Source organism: Chenopodium album, chromosome 6, assembly GCF_948465745.1.
Source record: "Chenopodium album chromosome 6, dcCheAlbu1.1, whole genome shotgun sequence".
Classification (NCBI taxonomy): Eukaryota; Viridiplantae; Streptophyta; class Magnoliopsida; order Caryophyllales; family Amaranthaceae; genus Chenopodium; species Chenopodium album.
The window spans coordinates 66,885,450-66,912,953 of NC_137839.1; positions in this window are offsets into that span (position 1 = coordinate 66,885,450).

Below are 27,504 nucleotides of genomic sequence, written 5' to 3' on the forward strand. Positions count from 1 at the left end.
GTGGCTATGCAAGAGGAACTCAATGAGTTTGAGAGAAACAAAGTTTGGACCCTTGAGCCTAAGCCTAAAGGTAAGAAAGTTATTGGTCTCAAATGGGTGTTCAGGAACAAGCTCGATGAGCATGGCACTATAGTAAGGAACATGGCCAGATTGGTTATGAAGGGTTACAACCAACAGGAAGGTATTGATTTTGATGAAACCTTTGCTCCTATAGCTAGATTAGAAGCTATTAGAATCCTAGTAGATTTTGCCTCTTTTATGGGTTTCAAACACTATCAAATGGATGTGAAATGTGCTTTTCTTAATGGTTTCATAAATGAGGAGGTGTTTGTTTAACAACCTCCAGGTTTCGAAAATCCTAAATTTCCTAATCATGTTTTTAAGCTTGATAAAGCTCTCTATGGGCTTAAACAAGCTCCAAGAGCCTAGTATGAAAGGCTTTCAAAGTTCCTACTGAAAAATGATTTCAAAAGAGGAAAAGTAAATAAAACTCTTTTTCTTAAATCTCGAGGAAGTGATTTGTTAGTTGTACAAATCTATGTAGATGATATTATATTTGGTGCTACTAACAATGTTTTGTGCAAGTACTTTGCTGAGCTAATGGGTGGTGAATTTGAGATGAGCATGATGGGTGAATTAAATTTCTTCCTTGGACTTCAAATAAAAGCAAACAGCAGAAGGAATAATGATTCACCAACAGAAGTATGTCAAGGAACTTCTGAATAAGTATAACATGGAGAATGCCAAGACAAATCACACACCTATGGGAACAGCAACAAGACTTGATGAGGATCCACAAGGAACAAGTGTGGATCAAACCACTTACATAGGTATGATTGATTCATTGTTATATCTAACAGCCAGTAGGCCTGACATTTCTTTTAGTGTTGGATTGTGTGCTAGATTTCATTATAATCCTAAAGAATCACATCTAACGATTGTTAAGAGAATTTTGAGATACCTCAAAGGAACAGATGACCTGTGTCTATTCTATCCTAGAAGTTATGACTTTATGCTTAGAGGATTTAAAGATGCTGACTATGCTGGTGACTTAGTCAATAGGAAAAACACCTTGGGTATGGTTTAGTTCCTTGGCTCTTGTCTAGTTTCTTGGGGTTCCAAGAAACAAAATACTGTTGCATTATCTACTGTAGAGGCTGAGTATGTGGCAGCAGGTGCTTGCTGCTCTCAAGTCCTTTGGATTAAACAACAGTTGCGTGACTTTGGTATTAAATTTAATTGCATTACTATCTATTGTGATAACACTAGTGAAATTAGCATATATATCTAAAGATCCAGTCCATTATTCAAGAGTTAAGAATATTCATATAAGGCATCATTTCCTTAAGGATAATGTTGAAAAGGATTTGATTAAATTAGATTTCTGCCAAACTGACAATCAAATTGCAGATATTTTAGCAAAACCCTTGAATAGAGAAAGGCATGAGAAGATGAGAATGGAACTTGGGATGATTAAGTTATACTAAGAAAAATGCATCAAGTTTCCTCAGGTATGAAACTCAAACTGACGTGCTAAATCATTGTATACTGTGCACAAAATGTTATATGTTTAATTACATAGTTGAGACAGGTTTGTGAGCAGGAACAATATCTGTTAAAGCATGTTAACTTGAAAGGCATATATTATGAAATTCTTAATTGATTGCATGAGCCTTGTTGAATTGTTCCGTGTACCAAGCTGCATTTACAAGTGTTCTTTATTGAAAAATCAAAAGATAATTTTCTTGTGTTTAACTGACTTTTGAAATTCCTATTTTTTTTTCTCTCTTAACACAATCTCTGATGAATGGATCTAATATTCATCTCTATCTTTTGTTCAAAAAGTTACCCACATGCACTTATCTCATAAAACACGGTTTGCGTTTCCCTAAGCAATAAATAAAGTGTCAAATCATAATCTAAGTTCTCTTCACCCACCAAACAACTCCTCACAAATTAACCTCACCAAGTTACCTCCACCATAAAAAGGATGTCAACCTCACCCAATTTTACAACACTAAAAAATTACCTTCTCACTCCTCACTCAGATCAAAACTTCTCTCCCATGGATACTTCACCAAAAACCCAAGCCGAAATTAAACCCATCTCAAAACCCATTCAAGATACCACCATGGAAACCCTTCCGGAAAACTCAACCAAAGAGATTTCTGAACCTCCAAAGAACGAGTCAACCACCGAATCTCAGTCCTATCGCAAAAGGAAAGTTGAAGATATGCAAGAGGAAAAGGAAAGTGCTCAAGAATTGGGGGTAAATTACCGAGACAAACATGCCGCCATGAAAAACCAAGAGAAGTTGGGCGAACACTTTGTGACAGGTTTGGTACTCAATTTACCTTGGTGTAGACCTGTGAAATTATATGAATTACTTGATTTGCTTGAGTTTCACAATTGGGTGAATTTGTTGAGTGAATGTTTTAATCGGAGTTTGTATGTTGATGCTATGAAAGAATTTTGCAAAAATTTTAAGTAGTCTAAGGGTACAATTCGTAGCATTGTGTATGAGAAGGAAATTGAATTTGATGCTGTGTATTTGGCTGAGTTGTTTGATGTGCCGAATGCTGGGTATGATCTGTATTTCATAACAAATGTGATTAGAAACCCTATTCCTGAAGCTAACATTGATGAAATTTTTGAGCATTTAGGAGGTGACCTTGAGGAACCCTACATAAACCACAACGACCTAACCCCTCTTGACAAAATTCTGTTAAAACTTGTGTTCAATGACATAATCCTTCGTTCCCAAAAGAGAGACAACGCCAACAAGCTTGACTCTGTCCTAATCTACTGTCTAGCCCAAAAAATACCCATTAATTTCCCCTCAATCATGATCCAACACCTTACCCACTGTGCTCCAAAAGGATAGAAGGTTGGATATGGAAACTTTCTCACCTTTGTCTTTGAAAGCTTTGGCATTTCCTTTGCCAACAAAGAACCCCTGCCTCTCAAAAACATCAAATTCATAGAGCCCATATTTCTTGAAAACCATAAGCTTAAAATTGTGGATGGATGTTTTGAAGTGGTGGTAGAAGAAAAAGATAAAAGGCCAAAGGAGGTGAGTGCAGGATTTGAGGGGGAAGAAAAGAAGGCAGTAAGGGTTATTGAGAAGGTTGTTGAAGATATTCAAAATGAGGGAGAGCAGGAAGAAGAGGAAAAAGAAGATGTAGGGTAGATACTGGAAGTGACATCCGCCCAGAAATTTCGGATGTTCCATGGAGGATCCGGAAATTCCAGGCGGATCCTCCATGGAACTTCCGGAATTTTTGGGCGGAAGTTCCTTTTTTTTTTTTGCCCGTTAATAAAATTTTTAATTTAAATTATTTTTTTTCGGATTTTGTTTTTTTTTTTGTTATTTAGAAGTTTTATGGTGATTATTGTTATTATTATTGTTGATATTATTATTATTGTTGTTGTTATTATTATGGTTAGTATATTTTGTAATGTAATTATTTTTAAAAATATGATAATTTTTATTATTTTGTTGAAATTAGGTTTTTATTATTAATGTTAAGGTTATTGTTGTTGTTGTTAATTTGTTTTTTTTTTTTTTGGATTTTGTTATTTTTGTTGTTATTTTGAAGTGTTATGGTTATTATTATTATTATTATTATTGTTGTTATTATTGTTGATATTATTATTATTATTATTATTATTATTATTATTATTATTATTATTATTATTATTATTATTATTATTATTATTATTATTATTATTATTATTATTATTATTATTATTATTATTATTATTATTATTATTATTATTATTATTATTATTATTATTATTATTATTATTATTATTAGTGTTATTATTTTTAAAAATATGATTAGTATTATTATTAAACTAATTTGATATTAGGTTTTTTATGGTTATTGTTGTTGTTTAATTTTTTGTTGTTGTTGTTGTTGTTATAATAATATTATTATTATTGTTATTAGTAGTACTATTATTAATATTTTTAATTATGATTAGTATTATAGTTGTTGATATTAGTGTTATTATTATTGTTATTATGGTTATTGTTGTTGTTGTTAATTTGTATTTGTTGTTGTTGTTGTTAGTTAGTTAGTTATTGTTGTTGTTAAGTTTATTTGTTGTTGTTAATTTGTATTTGTTGTTGTTGTTGTTGTTGTTATTATTGTTATTATGGTTATTGTTGTTGTTGTTATAATATTATTATTATTATTATTATTATTGTTATTATTATTATTGTTATTATTATTATTATTACTAAAATCGGATTATTTTTTTATTTTATGTAGATCGAGGGTTCTGGTGCTCGACATGCAATATCACGACGTCTGAATGCGTCTGTTAGGAGACAGACATCTCGATCTTCGCCGCTTCAGCCCGAGCAGCAGCAATACAGGTCTACTAGTGGTTGGTCGAGAGACCAACAGTCTGGTAGTAGTCGACCCTTGTACTCTGCAAGTGGAGCACCCATATCTGACGAGGAAGAAGAATGTTCGACTAGTTATGCTGGTGACCGGGATGAAGAACAGGACCCTTAGGATTTCCATATGGTATATAGGGGTCAGTCTGGGAGATTTGTTGGTAGTGGATCGAGTCAGCCTACTTCCAGCTCTGCAGAGGTATGGTTAGTGCAGGAACCGATGCCGGGTGGGCCTGAGGATGGGTCAGTTATCCCTAGTTTTGGCGGTCACGTGGCACGGTATATCTGGATGGAGCAGGAGCGTAGTGTTTTGCGCTGTTTGAGTAGGACAAAGTTATGTTCTGACTTGTTCACTTGGCGAGGTCGTCAATCTGTGGAGGACCTTGCGGCGATTGATGCTAGTTGGTTGTCTCACTTGCCCGGCCTGATGTTTAAGAGACTTGATTGGCCGTTGATTTCTGCTTTTGTTGAGAGGTGGCAGCCAGATACGGACACCTTTCACATGCCATTTGGGGAGATTACGATCTTGCTGCACGACGTGTACAACATACTTGGGTTACGGGTTACAGGCAATATGGTGACCACTACTCCTAGCACGGACGTGTTACGGGACGCGTGCTCGGTCACTATGGATATGACTCCAGATGATCTGTCTGAGGTTTGCGGCACAAAGACCATTTGGCAGGGTAGTGGGGTGTTGACTGATAAGATGATCTGTCTGAGGTTTGTGGCACAAAGACCATTACAAGCAACCTGCCTGAGCGGACTAACACTGATTACGTAAGTATTTATGCTTATTATTATATTAACAATGACTTCTATGAATTTTTGTGTTTATAATATGTTATTGTTTGATTTGCAGTGGATGGGTCAGTCCATGGAGATTCACCAAAGAGCACTAGCTGAGTATCCTGAAATGTCGAGTGAGACTCGAACAATGACTGAGCAGCTTGTATTTGATTGGAGGTCAAAAATGGGACTTTAGATTATGTTGATTAGATGTTCTGTTAGTGGTTTTAATTATGTTATGAACTTATTTTTAATTTTTTTTAAATGTAATGTATAAACTGGACACTTATTTTATTTTATATTTGATGTTTTGTTGCATATCATGTTAGATTAAAAGCAAATACATTTAAAATTAATTTCATAATTCTAATTTTCTTACAAATGTTCAAAGTTAGTGAATGTACATTACAAACTACCTAACTAATGCATCCCACATGTCCCTTCTCAATTGATATGCTTGATCCCATCCATTGACACTATCCTCGTGGTGTTCCGTCCACCAACCGGCGATCGGCGGGAGTGGTGAATCAGGTACAAGGTCAAGACGGATAAAATGTGATCCACCAACTGTAGCAATCACAAACTCTCGAGTCGGTGACCGAACCCCATTGCGTGCCCTAAGCGGTAAGACTGTGATGCATGGGTAGTAGCAAGTTGGTACTAGGCCTACTCCGAGACAAATCACCCTTGCGTTGAACCACGTAGCAATAGGAAATAAATCTTGAATTGTAACCATCCAATGCCGCTCCCCGACAGCCCCACCATCCCATCGAATACGCTCCACGTTCATCCAAAGTCGCCCAAGCCCGTAAATCCGTTCGTACAAAGCAGGATGACCAGCGATCTCGTTCGCTATTGTTTCCCGAGCGTCAATCCACTGATTTTGATCGCCAAAGAAGAAGTCGGCGACACAACGAAAGCCACAGTTCCCATCACCGATGACATCCTTCCAAAACGTAATGTACGGCAACATTGGACAACCATTAGCTTTGGTTTTGGTGTCCTTCCGTATCGCGTTCTCCAAATCTCTCGGCTTGCTCCTTCGTGACCGATCACATCGCAAATACCGATACGGCCGACCATCTCTGGTTTTGTTATAAGACGATTTCACCAATATAAATCCCAATTTTATGGAAACACCATCAGCCCATGTAACTGCATCGTCAAATGTAGGAAAAAACGTATCGGTGACAAAATTCCCACTATAATTCACACCGTCACCGCCTTCCTCAGATTCCATATCCTATACAAATTAAACAAAACATGCTTTATGTCAAAATAATAATAATAATTATTATTATTATTATAATTATAATAATAATAATAATAATAAAAACAATACTAATAATAATAATAATAATAATAATAATAATAATAATAATAATAATAATAATAATAATAATAATAACAATACTAATAACAATACTAATAACAATAACAACAAATACAAAACAATAACAATATTAATGATAATAAAAAATTATAATAACAACTACAAAACAATTTATAAGACCATAACATTAATTAATTAATAAATAATAATAATAATAATAATATTAATAATAATAATATTAAAATTATATTTCTACTAATTAATAATAACAATATCAACAACAACAACAATAAAAATAACAGCAACAACAACAATAATAATATCAACTACAACAACAACAACAATAATATCAACAACAACAACAACAACAACAACTACGATAATAATAATAATAATAATAGTAGTAGTAGTAGTAGTAGTAGTAGTAGTAGTAGTAGTAGTAGTAGTAGTAGTAGTAGTAGTAGTAGTAGCAGTAGCAGTAGTAGCAGTAGCAGTAGCAGCAGTAGCAGTAGCAGTAGCAGTAGCAGTAGCAGTAGCAGTAGCAGTAGCAGTAGCAGTAGCAGTAGCAGTAGCAGTAGCAGTAGCAGTAGTAGTAGTAGTAGTAGTAGTAATAATAATAATAATAATAATAATATTTTCAATAATAATAATGAAACAAAAAATAAACATATTACTAATAATCATATTAATACAAAAAAATTACATTAATTATCAAATACTAAATCACAACAATAATCACAAGACCACGAAAAAAAAATACATCAAAAAAAAAAAACTTAATAAACATAACAAAAATTAAATAAACGTACTTAACATTTAAAAAAAAAATATGAATAGGGACATCTGCCTAAAATTTCCGGATGTCCCTTGGTACATCCGCCTAAAATTTCCGGATGTACCATGGAACATCCAGATTTTTTAGGCGGATCCCATTTTCCGCTTGAAATTTCCGGATGTTCCATGGTACATCCGGAAATTTTAGGCGGATGTACCTAGGACATCCGGAAATTTTAGGCGGATGTCCTAATTACCGAAAATAAAAAAAAAAAACTTACAGAATGATCCGACGCATTCTCCGGCGTACGTATGTTCCACTCGCCGTCCATGACCCAAGACCCGTCGGAAAATTTCACGATTTTTAAAAATAGAACATTTAGGTGGTCGTGGGGACCGATTTGGTTGCAAGGCCGTGGGGACCGATTTTGGGAGGCTCGGGACAGCAATGTCGTGAAGTGAGGGGACCGTTTCATGTATGGTGTCCAAATGGGGAACAAGGTCCTTTTTATAACACAAATTGCATAAAGGGCATAGTGGTCCATTCAAGTCAAAAAGGGAGCGTTACCTGGTAAATTGGGAGCGACAAATAGCAGTTGAGTATTTATTTTGGTATGTTAGAAAGCATGTTTAATTAAACTAAATGTTTAATTTGGTTTGGAATATTGAAAAGAAATTTTATTATGGCTCATATCATTTTTATTGATGTTATAACCATGAGGAAAGAGCTTTATAAGTGTCCATGTACACGAGAAATAAATTGTATGTTGGTGCCTTAGTGCACTTAAGGTGTTTTTAAACATCGAGGGATAGGATTTGTGACGTTTTATGTGTTTAAGGTGTCATTGGCACCAAGGTAGAATTAAAAAGGATTAAACATTAAATATTATGTGGTCACTAATTATTCAAGAATTAAATTGGTATATTTGATTGATTGAATAATTATCGTTGATTGAATGATTATGGTTTGAGAGTCATCACCAAGTTTAATAATCTGTAAATAACGTAAAGTGAAAGAGATTACGCACCAAAACTCTTGGAACATATATACCTTGAGCATGATCATATGGGGGGGAGTTATGTGACTTTATATTTGATCATAACTTCTACTAGAGTACAGGACGATGTACATTCCTTTTATTATTATTATGCGCAGGAACTCCGCCACCTAGGAGTGGTTTTGATGTTGGCACGATTAGCTCCCGTGTCAGTAACCTCATTTATTGGGGGAGGTTGAGTGGGAAACCCATTTGATGCTAATAAACGCTAAATAAATTATGTAGTTGTCTAGTTGAGAAGTTTTGTTGAATGTTGTATGCTTGAATAACAGATGCAACAAGATAAGTTGTGTGTTGATAGGTAAATGCATGTTAGTAAGTAAATTACGCTTATGTACTCAGTACTAAACATGGGCACGGGCCGTGCCGGCATGGGCCCGGCTCGACTCCGGCACGGCCCGGCACGGCACGGTCGCCGACACGGCACGGCACGGCGGCCCACCTGTGGGCCGTGGGCCGTGCCGTGAACAAATTTGTGGGATTTGGCACGGGCACGGCACGTGGCACGCCGGGCGGCACGGTGGTCGGCAAGCTGGCACGACCCGGCGGCACGGCACGTGGCACGGCCGGGCACGGCACGGCACGAGCCTGGCCCGGCACGGCCCGGCACGACACGGCCCGTGCCAAATTACCGTTGGAAAACTAGCCGTTTATGGCCGTTTTCCAACAGCTATAAACGGCTAGTTTTCCACCCCTTTTCCCACCCAAATTCCCTATAAATACCTCATATTTTCCTTCAAAATTTTCACAATTCATCAACTCATCTCTTCTCTCTTATTCTCTAATTTTCTTACTCCCAAGTCCCAAATTCTCAATTCTCAAATTCCTACAAATCCTACAATCTTGCTCTCTTTTGTGAAAAAAAAAAAAAAATTCCTACTCTCTTATAAATTTTACATTTTTACTATTATTACCTTTATTAGTCTACTACCAAAAAAAAAAAATTGTTATATTTACATTCGGGAAATTATAAATTCGGGAAATTATAAGTTCGGGAAATTATAAATTTGGGAAAGCATTGAAGCGTCATTGTAAGATCTAACTCAACTTTATTTTAATTTGTTATTGTTAGTTGTTAATCTTGTTATTATTATTATTATTATTATTATTATTATTATTATTATTATTATTATTATTATTATTATTATTATTATTATTATTATTATTATTATTATTATTATTATTATTGTTATTATTATTATTATTATTGTATTCTTGGAAGTTGGAACTACTTAATTATATAAAAACTACTTTCTATTTTAATTGTGGGTTATTTGGATTGTTGAAATCTGTCTAAGGCGGGACTTGGGCTCTGGACAACGTCGCTCCTAACCTCTCCTACCTGGGATCTCATTGATCCAAGTAAACTACTATTATTATAATTATTTTTAAAAAATTAATTTATATAAAAACTACTTACTAATTCTTATTGTTATTGTTATTATTATTGTTGTGAATTGTTATTATTATTGTTATTGTTACTTTGTTATTGTTATTGTTATTTGTATTATTATTATTATTATTATTAATTAATCATGGCATCAAACCCGAACGCTTCCTCCTCCTCTAGAAAAGCCAAGTCAAAACGTAGGGAATCATCAAATCCAAACACTTCAATGCCTATGCCCCCCCTAACATGCCCTTTCCCTCCCCTAACATGCCCTTTCCAAACACTTCCACCCCTTTCTTTCATCCCCAAAACACGGGAGGGCAAGAACAAATGGATGATATGGCTCCTTGGACCCAATTTCAACAAAGCCAATTTCAACAACATGAATATCCTTTTCCTCCTCCTTCCCAAGGTAGTCAAACACAAGCCTGCGGGTCGAGTGAACCATCCACCCAAATGCCCAACACCCAAAATCCTAACATATTAGAGTGGTGTACCGAAGAGGATTTTGCTCAAACCAAAAGAAAGAGTGAAGTTTGGTCACATTATCAATTAAGTAAAAATGGACAAAAGGCCAAGTGTCGGACTTGTGGTAAAATTTTCTCGGCCGATACCAAGGGAGGGACGGGACACCTTAATAGACATACAAAAAAATGTGGTGGAACATCTAGTGATCCAACCCAACCCAAAATTTCTCAATTCCATTCACAAGGCTTCATTTACAATTACGAGAGAGATAGGGATGAACTTGGGAGAATGATTGTACATGCGGAACAACCTTTTCTTTTCGCCGAAAATGATGCCTTCAACAACTATATTAACCGAGCACTACAACCAAAACACAAAAAAATCTCCCGAAAAATCGTTCGATCTGCTGCCATGAAGAGTTATCTAGAGTACAAATTGAAATTAGTAAATGAATTAGCTAATCTTCCTAGTAGAGTTTCTTTAACCGCCGATGCATGGGATGGTGGTTACGGACTCCACTATTTATGTGTTACTTGTCATTGGTTAGATAATGAGTGGATGTTACAAAAACGCATCATTCATTTCAAAATGCTTGAATACCCTCATACCGGTCTTAACATTTCACATCATTTAATGGAAGCCATTGATGCATATAGTCTTAGGGATAAAATCATGTCAATGACTTTCGATAATGCAACTTCTATGACATATAGTGCGAATTTGGTCAAAAACCAATTGACCGATGTTATATTAGATGGAGATGCACTTCATGTTAGATGCATTTGTCATGTTCTTAACCTGTGTGTGAAGGATGGAACACAAGCAATTGGTCCATTTTATCACAAAATAAGGAATGCTATTATGTCTATTAATAGCTCTAACATGAGATATCAAAAATGGAAAGGTTTTTGCAGGCAACAACGGATAAAAACCATAAAAATAGCACCGGATTGTCCAACTAGGTGGAACTCCACCTATGAAATGTTGAGTCGGGCAATCGAGTACAGGGTTCATTTAACACTTTTTTATAATAATAAATTTCCACAAAATGCTTTACTAGAAGATGATTGGGTTAATTGTGAAAAATATATGCAGTTTTTACAATTACTATATGGTATGACACATTGTTTTTCTTCTGTATATAATCCTTGTTCTCATTCTTTTCTTAGTAATGCATGTTTACTTGCACAACTTTTTGCGGAACACCGATCTCAACATGTTTATCGTGGATATCTTCCATCCATGGAGGAAAAATGGCGTAAATATTACACCGATATTCCTATGATTTATATTTTTGCTTCTATTTTAGATCCTAAGCAAAAATATGATGGCACCTTTTTATTAATTGATATTTATTATAGTAACATGAATTTTGAAGATGATGTTGAAGCTTTTAAAAGTAAGGTGACAAATGATTTTTTTTCTTTATACTCCACCTATGAAAGTAAATATGGAACCGTGTCTCGATTTGCCCCTTCTCAAACATCCAAAAATGTAAGTAAACGGGCCAAAGGTTTATTTGCACAAGCTGCTAACATGATGTCCAAGTTTTCAGGTACGGAATCATCATCAAGTAAGAGAACACAAAGCGATGTTTCGGAGTTGCAAATGTACCTAAGTTACGACTTCATGAAAGGCATGGACGGTGAAGAGAAGTTTGGCCTCGACATCCTCGATTGGTGGAAATCACAAACCGTGAAACATCCAATTTTGTCGACAATGGCTCGTGATATTTTTGCAATCCAAGTCTCCTCCGTTGCCTCCGAAAGAGCTTTTAGTGCGTCGGGACGAGTTTTAGACGATAAAAGAACAAGACTAAAACCCGAAACACTTGAAATGTGTGTTTGCTTCAAGGATTGGTTGGATGCCCAAACTCGTTCTCAAGATCGTACTTATGCACAAAACGACGACGATGAAGGAACGTCGACTTCTTTTAGTTCTCATACTTCTCAGTCAACTCAATTGGCGGATGAACTTGAACCTCTAGAAGACGAAGACGAAGACGAAGACGAAGACGAAGATGAAGATGAAGGCGAAGACGAAGACGACCAATAATAATTACATGATTACATATTTACATTATACACTATTGTATTCTTTTTGTATTATCGAACTTCGTATTCCGTATAATAAATGAAGTTATTCAATATTCATACACTATTGTACGATTTTTAATTATCATTACTTATTTTGTATTATTGTATTATCGTACATTCGTACCGGCTACCGTCATATAATAAAATAAGTTATTCTTCAATTTTTTGTGTTTTCGGATTATCGCACTCGTATTTTTTTTTATTATATGCATTGTTGTTTTTTGCTAAATTAATAAAATTGTTTTTATTTGTTTAAATAAACTTAAACATAATTATTAATTAGATAAATAATTTATATAACCTAAATTAAAATAAAGTTGTTCAAAAAATGAAAACAAAATATATTAACATTAACATTTAACATAAACATAAATTAATCACATATATTAAGTTGTACTAAAAAAAATATATATCGTTTAATTCGCTTTTTTTTTTTCATTTACTAAAAAAAAATAATAAAAAAATAAAAAAAATAAATAAATAAGCTGGCACGGTTTGGCCCGCGGCCCGGCACGGCACGGCCCGCAAGGCACGTGGGCCGTGCCGTGCCGTGGGCTGGGGTGTGCCAAATTCAGGCACGGCACGGCCCGCGGCGGCACGGGCACGGCCCGTGCCCATGTTTAGTACTCACCTTTGCTGATTGTGTGTTTTGTGTGTTTGTTGGCCTTGTCTTTACCTTGTCCCTATTATGACCCATTTTTAATGGAGAGTATTGGAACCGAGTAGAGAGAAACTTTTCAGGTGATGAAGCATATTCATGAATGGGCATGAATAAAGAGCGAATCATGCTAGTTTCCATAAGTATATGATGTGTTTAATGTTTTAATTATTTATGATATTATTATTATGCATGATCCGCAAAGTTTTGAAGTTGATTTGGTTTTAATAAGGGCCTACAATGGTTCCAAGTTGTAGGATGGTTTTATTTTAATTCGTTTGACTTTGGTTTTGATTTTACTTTATTTGGTTGACTTTTTGAGTTGACTTGTTTTGAATGGTATTTAAATTAGTCTACCGTTGTATGCCTTTGATAGTTTATTTAGCCATTTTTACGGTGGCGGTAACATCTTAGATATTCTTATTTAAAGTTTTAAACAGGGCTAAACATTTATTTTAAAATAAAGGAATTTCTAGGGTGTTACAAATGCTTTGTGTTCGAGTGGGATGATGATCAAGGAGAAGGGGGAGAATCATATTGGTGTGGTCAGAGTGGAGAAAATAGTAGTTCGACTCACGAAATCATTGAACATCAGTGAAGGCATACTGAAGGCTAGGGCTAAGAGAAGAGGATCGGATAAGGGTTTCTTAGAAGAAAAAGAAAGGTTGTGATACCATGTCGAAATGTGTAAATCTCCTTCGAGTGGAGTATTCTCATTACGGCAATATATATAGGTGATTATTTACAACCTTCACTATAATAATACAGAATACAAAAGGAATATTAATCATATTCACTAAACACATACTATCTCTGGTCCAAATTACTCGCAACTTTGGAATATTTTTATATCTCACAAATATTACCCCAAAGTTACGAGTAATTTGGACCGGAGGTAGTATATCGTATCCATAGTCCCATCATCCCATGCGCATGACTCCCGATTTCCCATGTTAGATAAATGTTTAAAATTTTTTGTATGCATAAAAGAATTAAAAATAGAACTTAATATATATTTATAAGGAAATTTTGCCAATAATTACCAATTAAAACACATACTTTGAAAACAATTACCTATTGATTTTTTTTTAAAAAAAAAAGAACTAACACAAAGTTGTAAAAACGTTAGCAAGCACTATCACTTTAACAATTTCGGCTAGAATCTTCAGTAGCAGGGTCTCATTTTTTACCTCTTTTTACCTTTATGAAAGGTAATTTAATTAATTAGATGGTTGTTCTATGAGGCAAAGGTAAAAAGTAGAACCTACATGCCGAAAATTTTAGGCGGAAGTGTTAGAGTGATAGTGTTGTCTGTTTTGGTCGAGGAATTGACACCAAGGATTCCCATTTGGCATCATCACTGCCCACTAATAAGCTTTCTTCACTGCTACTTAAACTTTTTTCAACTTTGTGGTAGCTCTTTAAAAAAGGAAAAATTAATAAGTAGTTGCTTCCAAAATACGTGCTTTAATTGGTAGTTCTTAACAAATTTTCCTTTTAATAATGAAGAGACTTCCTTATTTTGTTCATACAATATTACTTGTACTAGAAATGAAGGGGTTACACAGATGGAGAAACATAACATGATAAAAGTATGAAACCATAACTTTATAAGATAACAGTAACACAATTACAAAAAGCATCATTTTTTTTTGGTGTGTTCTACCTGGTTCACCCAGTGAGTTAATCTAGATTCGGAAAGCAGTTATGGGTAGTTAGGTTCCAGTATTCTCTCAATTGTTGTTACACGGTTCCTCCCTACCAAATACAATCCCAATCACCAACAATCAATTGTTACAAAGAGCATCATATAACATATAACTCCTCTTATTATTTGATTCTTATATATATATATATATATATATATATATATATATATATATATATATATATATATATATATATATATATATATATATATATTAAGTAGGTCCTTATTCAAAAGGTGGATCATTGTAACCACCCCCATTGGTTTGCATCACAGACTCTGCAAAACATTAAAACATATTAAAAATCTATAACTAATATAGGTCATGAGACATCGACACTTGGTGATCCAACTTTTCGCCAAGTGTCATGCCACGTTGGATAGATTTAAATAAAACTCATAAGATAAAAAATTTAATTTAAAATTCTATTTGGATAGAATTTTAAGATAAAATTGTTAGTTTGAATTTTATTTTCAATAAAATTGCGATGTCTTTGATATACAAATTGAATTATAATTTTACTAAAAGAAATTATTAGATTCTCAATATTATAATATAAATTTATTTTATATATCATAATATTTTTTTGGAGCGGAGGAAGTAGTTTAAAGCGTAAAACATCCATTTATAATATATACTAATCGATGAAAATAATATACTTCACAATCTAATAGAATTTTATTACTATGTAAGCCTGTCAATTAGGGTCGGGTCATAAGTCATCTTAGATTGAGTCACTTCAGGTTACAAGTCAATAAATGTTTAACCATTGCCCAAAGTTTTGGGTTCAGGTAAACCCAAAGGGTTTTGAATATTTATTTTATTTAATTTATTTTTTGCTATTTTTTAATGTATTAAATCGGACATTTTAACGAACATTATTATTAGTCATTACATGCCTACTAGATAGCAAAACGTCACAAAACCGCATCTATAAATTCTTAAATGGACATGGTTCACACTAATTTATTATGGACCACTAACATTAGAGATAATATGATTGTTTTATTAATAAAAAAAAAAGTCACTATATTAAAATAAAGGTTACTATGTTGGAATAAAAGTTAGTGTGACATTATAAAAGTTATAAGAGGTTAATTTTTTTAATGAAATTTTTAATATAATGGTCAATATGAATAATAAAGATCACTATGTTAAAATCAGGTCACTATTCAACATAATGTCGTATTTTAAGTTCACAATAACATAAAAGGTCACACAAATTTTAAAAAAGGTTACTATGTTAAAAATAAGGTTACTATAATTTAATTAGGGGTCACTATATTGAATACAATGCCAGTTACGTGTGTATAAAATTTATGTCCACAATAATATTATTGTGGACCAAGTCCACGCAAGATTTTCTGACATCTACAAATTCTTAACTAATTTTGTATTAATGATATATTTTAAAATTTTACATATAGATTAAAATTTTATCTTAAAATTCAATAAACAACCCGAACATCGCACGGGGTACAAAACTAGTAATAAAATAAAACAAATTATATACATTTTTTGTCATTTGCAAAAGAAAAAAACGTAGTAAAAAAAATAATGCGTACTTTATTTAATGATCTTTGGTTTTACAGTGACACAATGTTTCATATGTGGCTAGCCACACGGTGTGGCCAACCACAATTTTTTTTTTTTTTAAATCTTATATTATTTTCTCTCCTCTTTTCTTCTTCTCCAAGCGAACATTTCTTTTCTATTTGTATCATTCAAGCTTTCTCTCTCTTACCTCTTTCATTTGCTCTATTTTTGTGAGAAAATTTTCTAGAAAACGACAGATTTTTTCTCTATTTTTGTTTGATTCTTCACCAATTTTGATTATTAACCTGGTATTATGCTCAACAATTTGGGTTGCAGCGATTTGAAAGCACAATAGTATAGAAGAATCAATAACAAAGAAGAAGATAGAAATTGCAATTATTATTAGTACGATCTTCGAAGTCGTCGCTTATATTTGATTTTCCGCCATTTTTGTTAAAATCACCTCAACTTGAGGGTTTTTAAGGCCAAATTCGGCCATAAAAAGGCCAAGGTCGAATTTGGCCTTTTTAGCCGTATTTGAAGTGAAATTCAAAGCCATTTTTAATTTAAAGGTATTTGTTCGATTTTTTTGTTTTTTTTTTTGTTTTTTTTAACGATTTGGTTGTGGGTTCGGTTGGATTTATGTTTGTTTGTGGGTTCGGTGTATGGTGGTAGTGGCATGGCATATTGGGGGTGGGGCTAGTGGCGTTTGGGGGTGGTAGTGGGTCAAGGGTTACAAGGTCGGGGGTTACTTAAAGGGTTACTAAACAGGTTACTTAAGTGGGGTTACTAGGGGTTACTTGGGAGGTTATTTAAAGTGAGGTTACTTGAGGGGTTAGTGGAGAGGTTACTTAAGTGGGGTTACTAAGTCGAAGGGGTTACTAGAGTGGTTACTTAAGAGATTAATAGAGGGGTTAATAGATGGGTTACTTGGTCCGGTCAGGGGTTACTTGGTCCGATCAGGGGTTACTTGGTGAGGGGTTACTAGGTTGGTAGGGTTACTTTGTCATTTGCTAATTTGACACCCTACCGCATGGTGCGGCCAGCCGCACCAGAAACACAATGTTACAATAATGTTCTTTATATTACACAAAAAAATAAAAATAAAAATTTTAAAAATTTTGTTTTTGCTTAATTAGGATATTTTTAGCATTTTCACTTTTCATTGTTTCACAACTCTTTGTAATTACTATTTTACTAGATGAACCACTTGCGATGCACGGTTTATTTGAATTTTTTTTATGTATATTTATGTGCTAAAATTTATTATATATTTAGATAAAATTCCTGATATCAAAAGATAATATTATATATTTAATTAATTTAAATTGGAAAAAATATCATTTGCTAATTTTGTTTACGTGTCATTTAAATTGTTTAATTCTAAAAGAAATAAATAATCTTGTATTTAATTGGCTACAACTAAAATTTATTATCCTACGTGGTGCGCCGAAAAAAATTAAATCACTCGGCAAAAAAATCCCCTTTTTATATATACTAGTATTGTGCCACATACGATGCCGGGGTTGTTTATTGCATTTTAAGATAAATTTTTAATCTATATATATCAAATTTTTAAATGTACCATTGATAAAAAATTAGTTAGGAATTGATGTGGTTTTGTGGCGATTACCTATATACTAATCAGTTAAAATTAGTTAGGAATTGTGATCGGGGGTAAGATAGGTCGTTATGCTACCATCCTAACCAAATTAGAAATTTATAATACCTAAACTTACACTAAACTAGTTAGTGGCAAGTAAAGGGTCGAACCCAAAAGGACTAAGTGTATCAATTTGTGCCAATTAGACTACTAGGAAAGCTTGTGAGATAGAGAGAGGTTCAACTAAACACAACTAAGAAGAAATAACTAAAACTAGGGAAAGTGGAATCCAATATAATTACATCAATATATACAATAACATCATACAATTAGATGAAAATGACCTTGATTAGGAACAATCAACACATTTAACTCACTCTCGCACAATTAAGCATGTTAATTATCCTACTAAGCTAATTCACTCTCGTGCAACTAGCCTAACAAAGGTATGGAAGAAATTAGGGCTCTCAACCGACTCACTCTCGCACAATCGATTGAAAGCACAATTAAGAACATAGAATTAATTAGCTAGAAAGATTCTAATCCATAAAAGCATCCTCCATACACAATAATCAAGAAATAATTCCATACTAATCACAATCAATCATTCAATTTATTAACATAACCTTCATCCATTTCCCTAGAACAAAATCTAAGCTAACATAATGAAGAAAGACATGGAAAACAAGGTAAAATAAGAATAAAAACAAGATTAAACAAATAAACTAATTAATCTACTCAAATCAATAAACAAAAAGCAAAAAACTAAGAATTAAGCAAGAAATAAAGATGAGAGAAAGTTAGAAAATGCTCATTGAATAGATGAGAAGAAGTTCCACAAAGTTGCTTTTTCAACCTCTCAAAAACTCCATGGAAATCCAAGTTTTCTCTCTCTACACTACTCCTAAACTAACCCTAAGAGAGAGAAAGTAAAGGCTAAACTAATCTAATCTAGGGTAAAATAAAAAGGTTAAGAGTTGTTAGAAAATAACCCCCAAAAGGGGTATTTATATACAAGCTAAATAAATAAAAGAAAAATAAAAAGAAAATAAAACTAAACAAAATAATTAAGTAACAAAACTAAAAAGAAAATAAAAAGGAAAAAGTTAACCAAAAATCCCCAATATTCTCCAACCCCACGAATTCCATCAGACCAATATCCTACTCCCTTTCATGACTTCTCAGCTCTTTGATCTTCACCATTCACGCATCATCACCGTTCATCGCAATCATCAGCATTATCATCATCGCATCTCATTGAGCATCGATCAAGGCCATTCGATTTTTTAAACAACCACGTGAGAAGCTCGTGATTGACCCACAATTGCGCGCCCGCACAGAGGTCGCACAACAAGTCGTGCAAAGCTACTATATCATTTTGTTTTGGACTCCAATTGTGTGCGCTTTCTGACAGGGTTGCGCGGCCGCGAGTAGCTGCTCTGTGAGTTTGGGTGTTGGGCGAAATGCGACTGTAATTGGTGAGTAATTGGGTTGGAGATTGGTGGTCGATTGTGGGTGAAGGGCTGGTGGTTGTCGAATTGATACGGTGGTTGATTGTGGGTGAAGGAGGCTGCGGCTGTGAGGTGGAGTTGGAGGTTTTTGTGGTTAACTCGGTGAGGGGGTTATGCGGGATTGTTGTTGGGGTTGTTGGTGGCTGCGGCTGCTGCTTGGTGTTGACGGCGAGGAGTTTAGGCTGGGTGGCTGGCGCGGCTGTGGTCGCAGGTGGAAGTGGGTCTGGTTGGAGGTGCTGCGTGAAAAGGAGAGTTGGAGCAGGGGAGTTGGCTGGTGGATTTGTGCCGGTGTTGGGCTGCAGATTGTTGCTGTTGGTTTTAGGGGCTGGAATGCGTGGTGGAGTTGAATGGTGGCTGACGGTGGCTGCGTGTTGGTTGCGGTGGGATAGAGGTGCGGACTAGGGGGTTAGTTGTTGGGTGCGAAATGGGCTAAGGAGATGGAGCAGGGGAGATGATGAGGAGTGTGTGGTGTAGGATAGGCAATTGGAGTGGTGAAGGTTAAGCTGGCAGCAGGGGTTGGCTCAAATTTTGTGCCTCGATCCTTGGACCTCCGAACACGAATATGACTTTGAAACCCGGAACACCTACAACCAAAAACACGAGGGTATTACTAAGAGATAAAATAAAATAAAATAAAATAAAGGTAAAATAAAGTAAAATAAAATAAGATAAATAAAGTAAAATAAAATGCTGAAACTAAAGAAATAATAAAATTAAATGAAATAAAATAAAACAAACTAGAAACTAAAAGAAAATAAATAAAACAAGAGAAGCGGGAAATTATTAACTAAAACTACAAAAATAAACTAAAAACTAATAAAAATGCAAAAGTACTCAAAATAGAGAACGAATAAGGAAAATAAGAAAATAAGCGAAATAAAGTATAAAACTAGGGAAAATATTAGAAACTAAACCGGAAAATAAGCGTATAAATACCCTAAAGGTGACATAAAAGTCACTTATCAAATTGCTATGTATAACATTCGAGTTTCTAGTACATAAAGTCTTATGAAAATTAATTATATTGATGGACTTGAATATAACAATGTAGAAGGCCATTTGGGTGTTGATAAGTTATTTTAAAAAATAGCGAAGTTAATATTTTAGGAAAATGTTATAGCCCTTAGGGCTGCATATAAGCATTAAATTTACACTTGAAAATTGTAAATAGTTAAGAAATTATCAAAATATAAACACTAATAACACTAATTTACGCGTGTTTTTGTCATTAATTCCTAATTTATACAATTTCCAAAAGTATATTTAATGCTTATATATAACCCTTAGGGCTACATATAACATTACCCAATATATTATAGGAAAGTGACTGACGTGAGAGGGAAAATAATTCAAAAAATAAACTAGTATATTTGAGTGTGATTTTAATTATATAATCTTGTTCATCTTCTACCAACATAAAAAAATCAATAAGACGCATAATACTAAATCAACCAACCCAATTTCCTTCATAAAATATACCAACTTTTAACTAATTTTCATAAAACTCCGTGTCCGGATAATTTAAATGAAGAAAATAAGGAATACAAAGGGAATGTCTTATTTAGTACAAAAGAAAATTTGTTAGAAACTACCTTAAAAAATTTGGTTTTTGGTTATAAAAAACATTTAAAATAATTAAAAAATGGATATAAACTAAATGTATTCCATCCAAAAATCTAAAGTGCATTTTGTGTACTATTTTTTGGTGCAAATATGTTCTTTTCACTTTAGGTATATGTTCATTATTTTTTAATAGTATGTTCTTTTCATTACAGTTGTACGTTTTTTACATTAGTATGTACAATATGTTCTTTCCGCAAAATAGCTGTATGATTTAAGGTACCTATGCCTGTAGGAACCACACACTGATATGGGTTATTTTTGCTTATATAGTGATTGAATTTTGTAATTCTTAAAGAAATAGAATTTTTTTTTTCATTGTCTAAATTCTATTATTTTTCAATGTGGCACTAAAATCTTATAAAAACTCACAGTGTGCTAGCCGCCATGAAATTTCTTAGTTAATATTGTAGGGACTACTCTGTTTTTTAGAAGCAACCACATCGCATATATAGAAATTGTATTGATAAGTTTCAACTACATAACTAATCTAGGTCACATGAAATAGCGGGTCTAAATATAAAGATATGGGGTAAAAGGTTTGAGCCTTAAAATAATTTTAGAATTTATTACTAATTAAAACTAATAGCTCAAAAGTACTCTATTCTCTCTCCTAAACCCTAGCCTCCATTATTAGTTTTGAAGGGGTTTTAATCGGATTTCAATTGTGGAAGACTCCAACCTTAGTTTCTTTTATGTTATTTTAAGTTATAATAATGTCTCTCTCGAAAGAAAGAGTTTATATCTTTAAACCTTATAAAAATGCAAACTTAGTAACAGTAACTTTTGGAGTTATTACATTATCACCCCCGAAATTAATAAATTGCCGAAATTACCCTTTGTTCCCTTATATTGCTTTCTACTTGCCACCTGTAACGGAGGGTACAGCTGTTACCGTTTTGTTTAGGTTGCTTTTGCTGCCAGCTAAGGCCTTCTTTTTTCCGCTTATTGAATTGGAGGAGTTCCCATTGAGCTTTGTCTTGGTTTGGTTTAGGTTTTGTATTTCCGTGGCCGATGAGGCTTGGAAGGAAATACGCTTTGATTGGCGCTATGTCTTGGATTCGCTGGTATGGTTTCAATTTCTTTTTCTGTATTACTCGCTTTCTTTTTTGTTGGATTATGAGACTACATAGGTTGGTTTGATTTTGGATTTGATTGTTTTGGTTGTTGTACTGGCTTGAATGTTTGGTTGTTGTTTAGCTTTTGTTTTGTAGGTTAGGAATGTACTTAGTTTGGTTAGATGTATGTTTAGGATATAGATCCTTCTTTTTTTTTGGTGTGGATAGCTTATATTTTCCTTTGAGAAGACCTTCTGAGATGTCCTGTAACATTAGTACTTTGTGCAGTGGTTTTTGAAGAAACTTAAGGCAGACCAAAGCCTTAAGGACTACTCAATTGTACTTCTAAGCAAGAAAAAAAAAAGACTTGGACTCTAATTTGTTGTGCTTGCAGTAATGATTTTAGGGTTACTCTTGTGGGTACAGTCGGTTTATTAGCCTATTAATAGAGATAGAGGTTGCTGGGTTTTTTCCACATTATCATATCATTTGTGGATACTGGTTTTTTGATATTGGTTTGCAAAGGTATTCTTTTAGGTGTTGTTGGTTTGTTGGAAATGGCATTGAAGTGTTCACTGTTATCAACATTATTATTTATTCCTTATCAATTTGAATACTGGCGCAATTATTTTTTGACACATTGAACGTTTCTTGACAAATCGAACCTTAGTATTACAGTTTTTGGTTCTGTTATTATGTGCTATTTTGTTTGTGCCATTGAGTTTCTTGACAGGTCGAACCTTAGCATTACAGCTTTTTGTTTATAGATTTTGTGTGCTATTTTGTTTGTGCCATTGATTTAGTTTCTGTTATTTGGATATCAATTATTCAAATTCTTTAAATTACTTAAAAGCAACTCTCACACATAAAATTGAGCAGACTAGTTCAAAGATGATCTTTGAAGGGTGTACTACATCTTAGCATTATAGATTTTGTTCCAGTTTTATATGCTATTTTGTTTGTGTCATTGATTTAGTTCCTATTCTCTAGATATTAATTACTAAAATGATTTAAATCACTTAAAAGCAACTCCCACACATCCTTTTAAAATCGAGTACACCGGTTCAAAGATGAACTTTGAAGGGTGTGCTATATCTAAAGTGTTTAGTCTTAGTTTGGTTTACATGTTTTAAGTTATGCCATTTTTTGGATTACAGGTTTGGTGAAAGTGTTTTGTGATTTGGTGCATTTAGAAGTCAGTGTGTTCTGTTGAGTGTGCGGGATTTTCTGAGGTAATTCCTTAGTTCTTGTTTTAAATTAGTGTTGCCTTTTGATACCTTTAAAAATTCCTTGTTTCTGTTATTACATAGTCTTTTATACTGCCTTTATTCTTTGCTTCTGTTATTAGATAGTCTTTTTAGTATGCCTTTGTTCTATGGTCTGTTTTATGATGGTATGTTACCTGCAAGGTTTTTGTTAGTGGTGTGCATTAGTCTGAATACAGCAAAATAGTAGCCTTTAGAGATATTTCCTCTGTGTGATTAGGTAGTTCTTTTATTAGAGTTTAATTCCAAAATTTGTTGGTTTTGTGGATACGGTATGAAGGTGTTTTTTGGAAGAAACACAGTTTTCCTGGTCTGAATTGTTCCCTGAATATCGATTTTGCCATTACAGGTTATGGCTAGACGATCGAACAAAGTCTGTGTCCCTTTTCAGCCTCTGTTGGAAAATATTGTTGCTTGGCTCCAGTTCCCACCTCCAGTTTATGGATTCATAGATGCTGTTGAGAACAATGCCTTTGTACGGGTCGGCCGACCAAATACACGTGCAAAGTTTCTTTTTTATGGAGGAGATGCCTGTTCGGTAGAAGAGTCTCGCGAGAGAGCGGCTCACAAGGCTGTGAAAAGGTTGATTGGTCGGTTTAATGTCCGAGTAGATGATTTCACGCACGAACGCCTTAGGATGTATCGCTTATGCGTGAAGTTATATAAAAATAGATGCGCTGAATTAGTACAGGAGAGAGAAGACCTGAGCCGCATATGGGCAGAATGTATTTCAGGAGAGAATGCATCATTTCACGACATCCATGTTTCAGTTGACTTTACACAATTTTTTGGTGTCTTGGTGAGGAAAACTGGTGTCACTGCAACTGCCATAGAGACTACGATGGTACAGGGACATGGTTATATTTCATGGCTAATGGTAACCTGCCCTCATAGTAATATTTCCATGAAGTGCATTTTTAGTGATCCTTATGCTGAAGCAGCTACAGCTGAGCAGAGAGTTGCAAAGAAAGCATCCTTTTTCATAGCTTCTCAATTTAATTTAGAAATAGTTGATGCTAACTACGGTACTACAGCAAAGCTGAGTGCTGAATGTTGCTTGATACGAGAAAAGTATTTGCTTCTAAAAGGTCATGTTGAATGTTTAGAAAGGAGTTCTAAACAATCTGATCCTGGAAATTGTATACAAATTGATTGTTGTATGACACCAACTGGTGAAGAATCACAGATAGCGGTCCTTTCTCTTCCACCAAATCGGCCGCTAAAGCGTAGGGTTGTTGTGGAAGGAAGCTCTAAGAATGCTGCAGGAGTAGAGACTTCAGAGCGCCTTGTTACTGATCTGCCAGATTTAGAAACTGTATTTAAGCGTGCTACGGTTGATTAGCTATGTGTTATTTAGAGTATGCTTGTTTTGGATGCTGGGCTTAAGGACTTGTACTTAGTGGTTAGGGTTTCTTTATGTAATAGTAACATTAGTATGCGGTTTATGCTTTTAAGTAGTTATTGTCTCAAAACCAGGTTGTGGTTTCTGGCTCCTATGTTTATGTATCCCTTTTGCTGTAATTAATTTTGTATTTGCAGTGTTATGAATATGATGGTTTGCTATTTACAGGATTCTAATATATATACATATAATTTTTTTTTGTATTCTTTGCAATATTTTTAGATCTACCTTTAAAATGTATTTGCTACCTTCTTCTTTAAAACAGGTCCACCGTGTTTGGTTTGTTACCGTATGTGATTTACCCTTCAGAAAGTTTGTTCCAATCCAACTACAACCAGCAATTGAAGCTGTTTCTGAGTTATAATCATGGGTACTATATGAATTTGAATCTTATATAACATACTGTGGTCTATGTATCTGTGGTTTTCACCTTTTATGCTCTAGAATAATTTGAAGGTGTTGTATGCTAGATTGTCGTTATGGCCTACCGCAGTTATCTCGCAAGAGTTGTAAACGATTAAATCAGGCCGCAAAAAGGGCATCTCAATCAGCATTTGTTGGGTAAATATAGCTGGTTTACTTATATGAATTAATTTAATGAACTCCTTGTTTGGAAACACAACTGCAAATGGTTTACATTGCAGCTCAGCTATAGCAGATAGCCAATATCAGCATGCACGTATGTGCGAGATTCGAACAACAAAGAAACATAAATGTATACAGAACCTAGCTGACTCGCGGGAAAATGGGTACTAAGTGAAAGTTTTTTTTTTGGCCTGCTTTTATTCTTATTGCTTATTGTATATTAGATTTAGGTGTTGTTAGATTGACTATCTTGTGTGATGACATTCTAATAGTTATTCTTGAGTAGACAAGCAGCCAATTTTTACTTGCTTAGAATTCGCTTGCAAGGTTCGAATACTATACCTAATATTACTGAACAAGTCCTTTGTGTAGTGCATTGCAGAAATGCATGGCTACCTGTTCAACAAAAAATACTAGCCAGCGTCTTAAACAAAGTAATTAATTATAGAAAGCTAAACATTTCAAAAGTGCATATTTTGATTGGTTGTGATTGTTGTTTCGTTTGTTGGTTTTGACAGATCTTCTTGGTGCTGCAATAGATCGAGAGTTACCAATAGATCCGTTGAGACTTTTTGTGCCTTTTTACTGTCCTCAATGTGGTGCATAGAAATTTATGTTCGAGTCCCCTCATTTTTTCTGTGGGGATGGAGATGTTGAAATAGCAGCAAATTGAGTACCCTCCTAAGCTTGCTTACCTCTTTACTTCCAAGGATGAAATTGCTGTTCACTTTCGACAATATGCTAGACTTTATAACAATTTATTTGCATACAGTTCACTTGGAGGGAATTTTGATGCAAGAACTAAAAAAGGAATTTATGTCTTTAAATTGCACGGTCAGATGTATCATTTTGTTCAAGTTTATTACCTGATAAGAAGTGTCCTAAATACTTGCATCTATACTTCTATGATGGACAACATGAAGCTAAAAACAGATCGTGTTCTTTTCCAGAAGTAAGAGAAGATGTGATTCAAAATCTTATGCATGTGTCACGGCAGAATCCGTATGCTGTGTTTTTTCAGTCTCTAAGAGAACGTGTTGTTACTGAGGACACGAAGATTATTCTGAATCATAATCCTGTACTTGATCAGCGTGTCTATAATGCTCCTTCTGTTGATGATGTAGCTGTTATCTGGCCAGAAGATGCTTCGTCAATCCAAAGCTCAAGTCCTCATATTATGGTGGCTGGGAAATCTAATCAGACTCACCGAATCTATCATAACTATGGTTGCTATGATCCGCTTCAGTATCCATTATTATTTCCTCGAGGAGAATGTGGTTAGACTCAAGGACTTAAAAAAAAGTCTCATCCAAGTAGACGAGCAGCTGTTTTAATTCTAGATCCCGTAATGTCCTGTGTTGTTCATAGTGCTGAAGATCTGTTGAATGAAGAAGAAATACGTAGACAATTCAAACCCTTTGTGTTTTACAATTTATGTTAAACATACACTTTATATTATTTGACATTGACAAAGTTTATGGGTCCTTTTTATATAGGTGCAAAAAGAAAGAATACTAAAGTAGATAAGTTTATTTCTCCTAGGGAGTATTATGCTTATAAGCTGCAAATTCGACCTATTAACATGCTATTGCGAGCAGGGAGATGTTTCCAGCAATACATAGTAGACATGTATGTAAAGATTGAAAACACGAGGCTAGATTACTTTCGAAACAATCAAGAAACAATTAGAGCTGATCTATATAAAGGTATTTTGGATTCACTTGATAGTGGAGAAACTGTTGCTTATAATGTTGGGCGTAGGGTGATACTAACACCGACTTATACTGGAGGTCCTCGGGATATGAAAAAGCGGTATTTAAATGCTATGACTTTAGTACAGAGATTCGGTAAGCCAGATTTGTTTGTTACAGTTACGTGTAATGCTAATTGGTCAGAAATAAAGGACGGGCTAGCCACTGGAGAGAGAGCACAAGATAGACCTAATTTGGTTGCTCAAATTTTTAGAGCAAAATTGATTGCACTAAAGAAAGAAATCATGGAAAGGAAGGTTAGTTTTTGGAGAAGTTGTTGCAATGGTGTACGTAGTTGTGTTTCAGAAAAGAGGTTTGCCACATGCTCATTTTTTTATTATTCTAAAACTTTAATATAAGATGAAATGTCCTACTGATTATGATAGGTTTATTTGTGCTGAAATACCTTCTGAAGCTAATGTCAGTCTCAAGCGAATTGTCTTAGCACATATGATGCATGGCCCTTATGGTGAACTGAATCCGGAATGTG